This window comes from Dendropsophus ebraccatus, chromosome 7 (genome assembly GCF_027789765.1).
Source record: "Dendropsophus ebraccatus isolate aDenEbr1 chromosome 7, aDenEbr1.pat, whole genome shotgun sequence".
NCBI lineage: Eukaryota > Metazoa > Chordata > Amphibia > Anura > Hylidae > Dendropsophus > Dendropsophus ebraccatus.
Window position 1 is genome coordinate 101,732,886 of NC_091460.1, and position 8,553 is coordinate 101,741,438.

Genomic DNA, 8,553 nt, shown 5'->3' on the forward strand with positions numbered 1-8,553 from the left:
TCTAGGAGCTATGTTGTCAACAGGCCAAGTAGTTTACTATAGATTTCTAAAAGCTCCTATTGCCTGATTGACAAAAATTAAACCTAAAATTAAAGCGATCTACAGGTTAAAATGTCACTGTTCTAACTTTCAAAATCTAAATCAGCAGTAGATATAAAGCAAGTTTGCAATTAACATTACTTTGTCATCATGGAAAACACGACACTTCCTGTTTTCTGACTTCTTAAAAAAAAAAAAAAAAAAAGATCAGAAAACAGGAAGTAGTTCGTTTACCAGGCCATCTGAGCGTTCAGAAAAGGCAGTTATGTGATTGATGGACACATTGAGCCGTGACTCTGTACTGGCTGGAGTTCCTTTGTTTTTTGTTAAAAATCTGCCTTCAGGAGACTGGACCTGGATTTCTGGTAAGTTCAGCTTTGTTTTACAGCATAACAAAAATAATGAATGTATATTGCAAATTTTCTTTATTTCACATCTACTGTTGATTTAGATTTTGAAAGTTATGACAGTGACACTAAGCCATTTTCACTCTGTATATACACCTCTATCCAAAGATACTAAAACATGGAGGCCAAAAGTGATTTGGCCACTGTTGGCATGGTACATGGTATTTATCTGCAATGAAGGGAGACCCTCAAGTCCACTCAGCCAAGCACTGACTGAGGAGCCACGCTGCTCCAGCCACTGACCAGCTAAGTGGGACAATAATGTCACATCCCTAAAACCTCTGATACCAGCCCTGGGATGGCTACTGGGTTTTTACTTGACCCTGAATATGAGTGAGTATCTATATCCTGGAAAACTCAAAAAAAAAAAAAAAAAAAAAAAAAAACACAAAATTTTAACACGTTAAGGGATTATCCAGGGACAGGAGAAATAGCCTACCTGTTCTGCCCTCAAACACACCACTTTCGCCCTCTGACGATCATGTAAGATACCTTCTGAGACGAGAGGTGCACATTGCGCAACATTAGGCAGCTATTGAGCACCGCCTGCAAAATACACCTGCTCTTGTCATCTTGGAAGGCATCTCTCCAGCTAACCACTTTAATTTATGACAGATATAGTCTTGGGAATCCCTCTGACTTAAAGCAGACCTGTCTACCTTTTGCTAACTAAAGTCATTAGACAACAAGGCTTCTCACCCTAAGGGACCCAGACTGATTCAGCTGAGTTTCTTTAGGTCCAGACCTAAGATAACAGAGGGCAGAGCTGCAAGCACCAAGGAAGAGCTCTGAGAACACAGGGGAACATGGTAAGTAAAGTTAACACATCACCAACTATGTCTACACAGCCCTTGCCGCCCAATAGTTGGCCCGTGTAATTTCTCAGTAAACAAGCACTGATCTAGCAGATCGCCACTTAACAGTTTATGATCGGGCCATGTAATAGGACCCTTAGACAGGAGACCACCATTTGAACACATAGGGGGGAGATTTATCAAAGGGTGTAAATTTTAGACTGGTGCAAACTGCCCACAGCAACCAATCACAGCTCAGCTTTCAGCTCTGGTGAAAGCAAAGAGGAGCTTTGATTGGTCGCTGTGGCAAATTTGCACCAGTCTAAGTTTTACACCCTTTGATAAATCTCCCCCATGATGTTCAACGTTAGGATTTAAAGGGGCAAATCAAGCACTACAAACAAACGGGGCAATCAAGCACTACAAACAAACATGTCCACTTCCTCCCAGAGAAGACACTCCAGTTCAGGTGTGGTTTGCAATTAAGCTCCGTTGTCTTTAATTGAACCGAGTTATGCTGCGTTTACATGGAGCGATAATTCGCCCAATCAATAGTTTAAAGATTTTGAAGCAACGATTTGATTTTTATAATGATGAGCGTTTAGACGAATAAATAGTTAGAAAAATTAGAAAATTCGTAAGAAAAATGATTACGATCGTTTAAGCACATCTTTTACATAGGGTAAATCGGTGAAAGACTGTTTACACAAAGCGATTTGCAAATTTTCAACAAACGATTTAACATGTTGAAAGATCAAAATGAACGATATCTTGCTCGTTGTTTGATTGTTTGCAGTGTTTACACGGTCCGATCACTCAAATGCGATCATTTATGCGAAAATTCAAACTATAACCGTTCCGTGTAAACGCAGCATAACAAAGCCCTATGCAAACTGGAGACAAAAGTGGCGCTGTTTCTGGAAGTGGCCATTTTTTGTAGTGCTGGATAACCCTTTAAAAAGGGGTTAGGCTAGGTTCACACTGCGTTTTTTTGCAAAAACGGATGAAAAAACTATGCATTTGTGCACATCTGTTTTTCCATTAACTTCCATTGTAAAAAAAATAAAAAAAATAAAAAAAAATGGATCCGTTGTGATTTTTTTTTTTACAATGTAAGGAAATGGAAAACGGACACGCACAAATGGTTTGAAATTAAGCTCCATTTACTTCAATGGAACTGAGTTTGAAACCCCACCCAATCTGGAGACAAGAGGAGGAAAAGTGGCCATGTTTTTGTAGCGCTGGATAACCCCTTTAAGCTTTAGATGTTGTGTAAAATTGCCCCTTCTCTTCCGACTCCCAATGCTTTGTTTAGATTGAGATGCTGAACACTGCCGGGCTTTGGCAGCCCAGGGAAACCTATGTGGGCTACATCCTCTAATTATCAAACAATGGAGGAGATTTATCTAACCAGTAGAAGTGGCCCAGGTGCCCCACCAATCAGATCCTACTTTTCTTCCCTCACAGATTCTGTAGAAAAAGGCGGAATCCGATTGGTTGCTAGGGGCAACTGAGCCAATTCTACTTTACACCAGTTTGATAACTCACCCACCCATTGCAAAGTACAATAGGAGTCAGGAAAAATGAGGGCTCATATGGGTCTGTAGGTGAAAACAAAAGTGCAAGTACTATGGGCCTTTTAACCCATTCATTACCCAGAATGTAACTGTACATCCAGTGTGTGTGTGTGTGTGTGTGTGTGTGTGTGTGTGTGTGTGTGTGTGTGTGTGTGTGTGTGTGTGTGTGTGTGTGTGTAGATCAGAGAGGGATTGCGCAGCCAATAGCCAATGATCGCAGCAATTAGCGGGCACAGTCTAATCTAGTCGAATTAGCTGCATTTAAAAGGTTTAAACTCCGTCCCCCGTCCCCCCCCCCCCAAATCACTGGTGGTCTCGTAGATGAATTGTGCCCCGCAATGCGATCGCGGAGGGTCTATCAGTTCAACTTAGCCAGCCAGGCCTCAGCGTTGGAATGACGTTGATCCTGGCTCAGAAATCTATAGATCTGGTCTGGTGCAGACCTGAGCAATACAGCACTGATCTAACCTACATTTTAGGTATCGCTAAATTCACCTGAACTATTAAATTACCACATTCCAGGTCTCGCAAGGTAAGCGGCATAAGCATGAAAACCCAGCAAAAGTTGGTCACAAACCTAGAAGAGTTGTAATAAGTGATCAAAAAGGCGCATATATGCAATATGCTATAACAGTCCATCAATAAAGGGTAGTTTTTACATTACATCTTCCATATACTTCCATTGACTTCTACATATACACCAGGGACAGGGGGAACCGATACTTTCCAAATACACCTGTCAGCTTTGAATTGCAATTTGAATAGTTAATTAGCAGTCCGTGGCGGCTAATACACACGGTCCCTGGCTACACATAGCAACCGGGGACCGCGGGCTGCAGAGAAGGCTCACATCGGGAGCCCTATCTGATCCCCCTTAACGGCCACATGACGGGTATACCCGTCATATGTCGTTAAGGGGTTAAACAATATTTGTAAATATTCATCAATTTTGTGGCCACGTTTTTAATTTATTAAAATTTTCCTTGCCAGTCACGTTCCGGCTCTTATTGACAGAGCGGCAAGCAAAGACTATACAGCGAGAGATCGCTATGTATGTCTGTCCTAACTGACCCTATTACTTTATTCATGAAGATACAGACTGCACTGTTACAGAGGAGTAAAGTATAAGATACAGACTGCAAAGGCAGTCTGTATCTTTATAAAATAGACTTCATGAAGATACAGACTAAATTTGCAGTCTGTATCCTATACTTTACCTAATCCCCTGTAGCAGTGCCATAAGGCCAGGAGCCATCTTAATGGCGTCACTTGCGTTCTGATGGTGAACGCACCGCTGGAACGCAATCAAAGTCATCAAGACTGCGGCGCACAGCCTTACTACACCGCAAGGAAGATCTGTATCTTTATAAATAAAGTTAGTAAAAGAAACTTATATACAAGGGACAGTCAAGTTTAGGCAAGTTCTCTTTAGGGTCAATTCACACGTACAGACTCGCAGTGTAAATCTCCCTGCGAGTCTGTCAGGTCCTAGCAGTTCAGACAGCTGCGAGTATGTAGTGACAGTGAACGACCGCTGCGTGTATGTAATTCTGCCAACCCCTTAACCCCTTCTGCTGCCGCCCAGCTCCTGCTCTGTATACATTACCTCTCCTCGCTGCATGGGGTCCCGGCGTACTGCTCTCCTGCCCGGCCAATCAGTGTATTGGCCAGCCGCAGCCACTGATTGGCCGGACGGGGGAAAAGTACGGCGGGACCCCGTGCAGCGATGAGAGGTAATATATACAGAGCTGGAGACAGGCGGCAGAAGGTGTTAAGGAGTTGAGTATGTAGTGACAGCGAACTGCCAGGACCTGACAGACTCGAAGTGAGATTTACACATCAAGTCTGTACGTGTGAACTGACCCTTAAGGAACTTTTTTTAAAGAGGTTTTAGTTTTTTTTTTAAACCCATAAAATAAAGTTATACAAGTTGCATATTGTTGTTAATTGTACTGACTAGAGGAACATAGACCAGTAAGTCAGTTTTGCCATAAGGCGACCGGCTTTTCAGTTTCAAAATCACAGCACAAATAATTTTTCTGGTTTACAGCATATTTTATGAAAAAATTAAAGTCTACCATTGCAAAGTACAATTAGTGGCGCAAAGAATAAGGGCTTATGTGGGTCCGTAGGTGAGAGGGAGAAAAAAAAAAAAAAAAAAAAAAAAAAAAAAAAAAAAAAGGGAAAAGCTATGGCCTTTTAAACACGGGGAAGAAAAAACAGAAGTGCAAAAATTAGCCAGGCCCTGAAGGGGTTCAAACACGACGACAAAACCAAAGGGCAAAAACTAAAAGTGGCCCAGGAGGGAAGGGGTTAAAGCAGCTCTGAAAAAATGATAAATTTTCCATGAGACAGGGGGGGACATAAGCAAGCTCTACTTAGCTCCCCCCACCACCACAGTGCCGCATCACAGGCTCTGGGATCCCCAAGGGAAAATACCTGATGGGGCTGATGAATTGCCCACTCGGCCAATCGGTGACTAGAGTGGTGTCCCACCCCAGTCAGACTGGATGTGCATCCATCATCTGAATCACAGTGTTGCTGCACACCATGTTCAAGGAGCCCGACAGGAGTCCCAGAGCAGTAAATCGGGGCTATAGATGTACAGGAAGAGGTAAGTAGAGCTTGTTTTAATGTGTTCCTCCTGCTAGAAATTTATTCTCAGGACTCCTACTTTAATGCAACCTGGATTGTATCTGAGCCCTATTCTAGCCATCCTTCCATCCTTGAAAAACAGTAGTTGTACTTTGAAGTGTCAACATAAAACTGTACAATTTTATTCTATCAAAATATGAAACTAAAATACCCATCCATGAACACGGTAAAAAGCCTCACCTGTAGGCTGTTTGATTCTATTGATATTTAGGCAACTCCAGAAGATAGGAGGATTACATGCAAGAGGTGGGAAATAAGCTAGAGCAGAATAAACCTTCTGGATAATGTAGGCAGAGACCGGAGAATCCTAAAGCAGAAAGTCATGGCAGCTAATATTAGAGAAAAGCCTCCACGCTGGGCAGAGAATAATCCCCACTGCTGGCTTGCTTATTTTACTTCCTTGCTAGGCCCAGGCTGTGTGTTTGTGTCTGGGCCACCTCCTCTTCCTTCCAGTTCCCACATATACATCATGTGATATATATAGACAAAAGCGTAGGTTATGCAATCGCCACTAGAAAAATATTGTGTGTTTGTACGTCAAGTATTTTCTATTAGCCTCCACGAAGAAATGAGGAAGTGAGTGCAGCAGGCCTGGCTACAACATACAACACAAAGAGCAGAGCCAGGAATCCTGCACCATACACAGTTTTGCAACTTTTACTAACACGTATAGGAAAATAACTAAACACAGAAGAGGTCACCCTGTATTGTGGGGCTAAGGGGGCTTACGCATACCCCACAGAAGCTCAGATTTCTGAGTGAGACATAGTGGACAGTCTCAAATAACCCATCACCACAGAACACTTTTTTCAACCCTCTCACGGCCCTCAATGCCCAGGTCGTTTTTGGACATCAGCTCATGGGATGTCCCTATGTCTGTCCCCTTCTCCTCTGTCCCCTGCCAGTGTCAATCTTGCCGCACAGCCGCTCGCCCCCTGCCTTCCATCGCTCCGCAGCCAGAAAACCAGAAGCCTGAGGCTTCCAGTTTCCATAGCTACCATCACTTCGCAGAGCCCCGATGGACACCGGACCTAATTCTCCCTCTGTAGAGGGAGAATTCTCTGTCTGGAGCCCTATAGATGCTGCGGTCGTGCTGAGCGCAGTATCTGTAGGGTTAACTCAGCACCAGAGCACGGCTCCGGTGCTAAGAGTTGTGGTGGGTCCCTGGCTATCACTAACAGCTGGGACCTGCCGAGGATGACACAGGTGCAGCTTCTGCGCCTGTTATCCTTGACTAAATTAATGTCGCTGCAGCAACGTTAATTTACCGTGCAGCGGCAGGGGGGAGTTAAAGGGGTTATCCGGTGCTCGCACATTATTAACATGTTGCTGTTACATAAGAATACATAAGGTGGTCACTGGTGTCCCCCACTGTCTGTAGCTACCATTACCACTAAGACAAGCTTGTATAGGTAGTGACAACACGATCAGCCAATCACTGGCCACAACACAGTTCTTTCTGATTGGCTGTGCAGGTTGTCACTACCGAGGCAAGCTTGTATCAGAAGTAACGACTGCTGAAGACAGTGCAGGGACTTTACTGTGACACTAGGAGGTAAGCATAACATGTTTATTAAAATTTGTTATATGGCAGCAACATGTTAGCAGTGTGCTGGATAAGCCCTATAAAAAGAGCCGAGATTGGTTGATATCTGTCCAAGACCAAAATTTGTCCGATAGGTCTCAGACAGATTGATAAATCTGGGCCATTAATTCTACTAAACCTGTCTGAGCCTGGACATACATGGACATACAGCAGGGATGGGGAACCTTTAGTCCTCCAGCTGTTGCAAGACTACAGTTCCCATCATGCCTGGACAGCCATTATCCGACATATACCGATGCAACACACAGCAAGAGCCTGACCTATATACACACACAGAAATGTGAATGAGTGAGATACAAAGATAGACAGGCATATGTTTGTTAGAGGGAAACTGCAATTCCCATCATGCCTGGAAAGCCAAAGCCTTAGTAGGCCAGGCATGATGGGAACTGTAGTTCTGCAACAGATAGTGGGCCACGTTTGCTCCTAGTGACAGTATGGAGGGAACCCACAGGCTCCAGGCACTTTATCTGCCTCATGGGCCAGAATTGGAAAGGAAACAATGAACACACGAGGGGAGGTCCCAACCAGAGGAAGGAAAACTGAACAAACAAACAAGCTAAGCGGGATCCAGCCTGACATATTTACGTGTGGAAGACAAAGACAGGAAAACTTGTGTGAGGGGAGGGCTGTGATATTACGGCGGGGACAATAGGCCGTATAGAGGGGGCTGGGGGCCCGCACCTCCATTCACACCTCTTATAGCGTGGCGAGGCCTTACCAGGGCGAGAAGGGGGGTACAGATTGGTAGGGCCCGGGCACATGTGCACATACATAGGAGCATGCCAAGACAAAGCTCCACAACCCCCCTCCTCCAGCTCTCACATTCACTGCCCCCTCCCTCACCTGCATTCAGCGCCTCACAACACGGCGGGCTCAGTCGCTGCTCTCCGTTCGGGCCTGGTTGTTGCTGGCGGCGGCGGCTCGGGGCTGAGCGGGAGTCACTAGACAGTAAATACATGCAGGCAGCAGGAGGTACGGGGGAACTGGCCGAGCTCCGGTCTCCTCGGTGCGCTCTCTCCTATCCGCTTCCCGGGCTTGTTGTATAGTCCGCTGCCGACCCCACAGTGCTCGCTCGCTCGGTGGCTGAGCTCCCCGGCCGCTGGTGAGCGCTGCCCGCTTAGTGCAGATATAAATATTGAGATGAATAATCAGGGTGAGGAGGATGTGTGTACACTGAGGGGGGAGAAAAGGGGCGTTCACAGGCCGAGGCGGGCTCTGCTGATGAGGAGGTGATGATGACAGAGGAAGAGGAGGAGACATGGCCGCCCTGCGCTGCCCCCGCTATTTATAGTGCCTGGAGTGGGGAGGCTGCCAGTACTCAGGGCCTCATAGATGGCAGCTGGAGGCAATACAGGGCTCCGCATGGCACCAATGTGGACTGATCCCCAACTCCACACATGAGGATGTCCCATATACAGAACAGCTGATACAGTGACTGCAATTATATCACCTGTGACATACTTAGATTCAAA

The 8,553-nt window shown here is 45.2% G+C and overlaps 1 protein-coding gene across 2 annotated transcripts in view; it reads right to left on the reverse strand.

The window, feature by feature from the left end:
• Nucleotides 1–8,304, reverse strand: part of CNOT6L (CCR4-NOT transcription complex subunit 6 like) — a 48,738-nt gene extending 40,434 nt beyond the window's left edge. For both annotated transcript variants that reach the window (XM_069978022.1, XM_069978021.1), the window contains exon 1: nucleotides 7,925–8,304. The gene's annotated coding sequence lies outside the window, so the exon portion shown is untranslated. The remainder of the gene's footprint in view (nucleotides 1–7,924) is intronic.
• Between the last annotated feature and the right edge of the window lie 249 nt (nucleotides 8,305–8,553).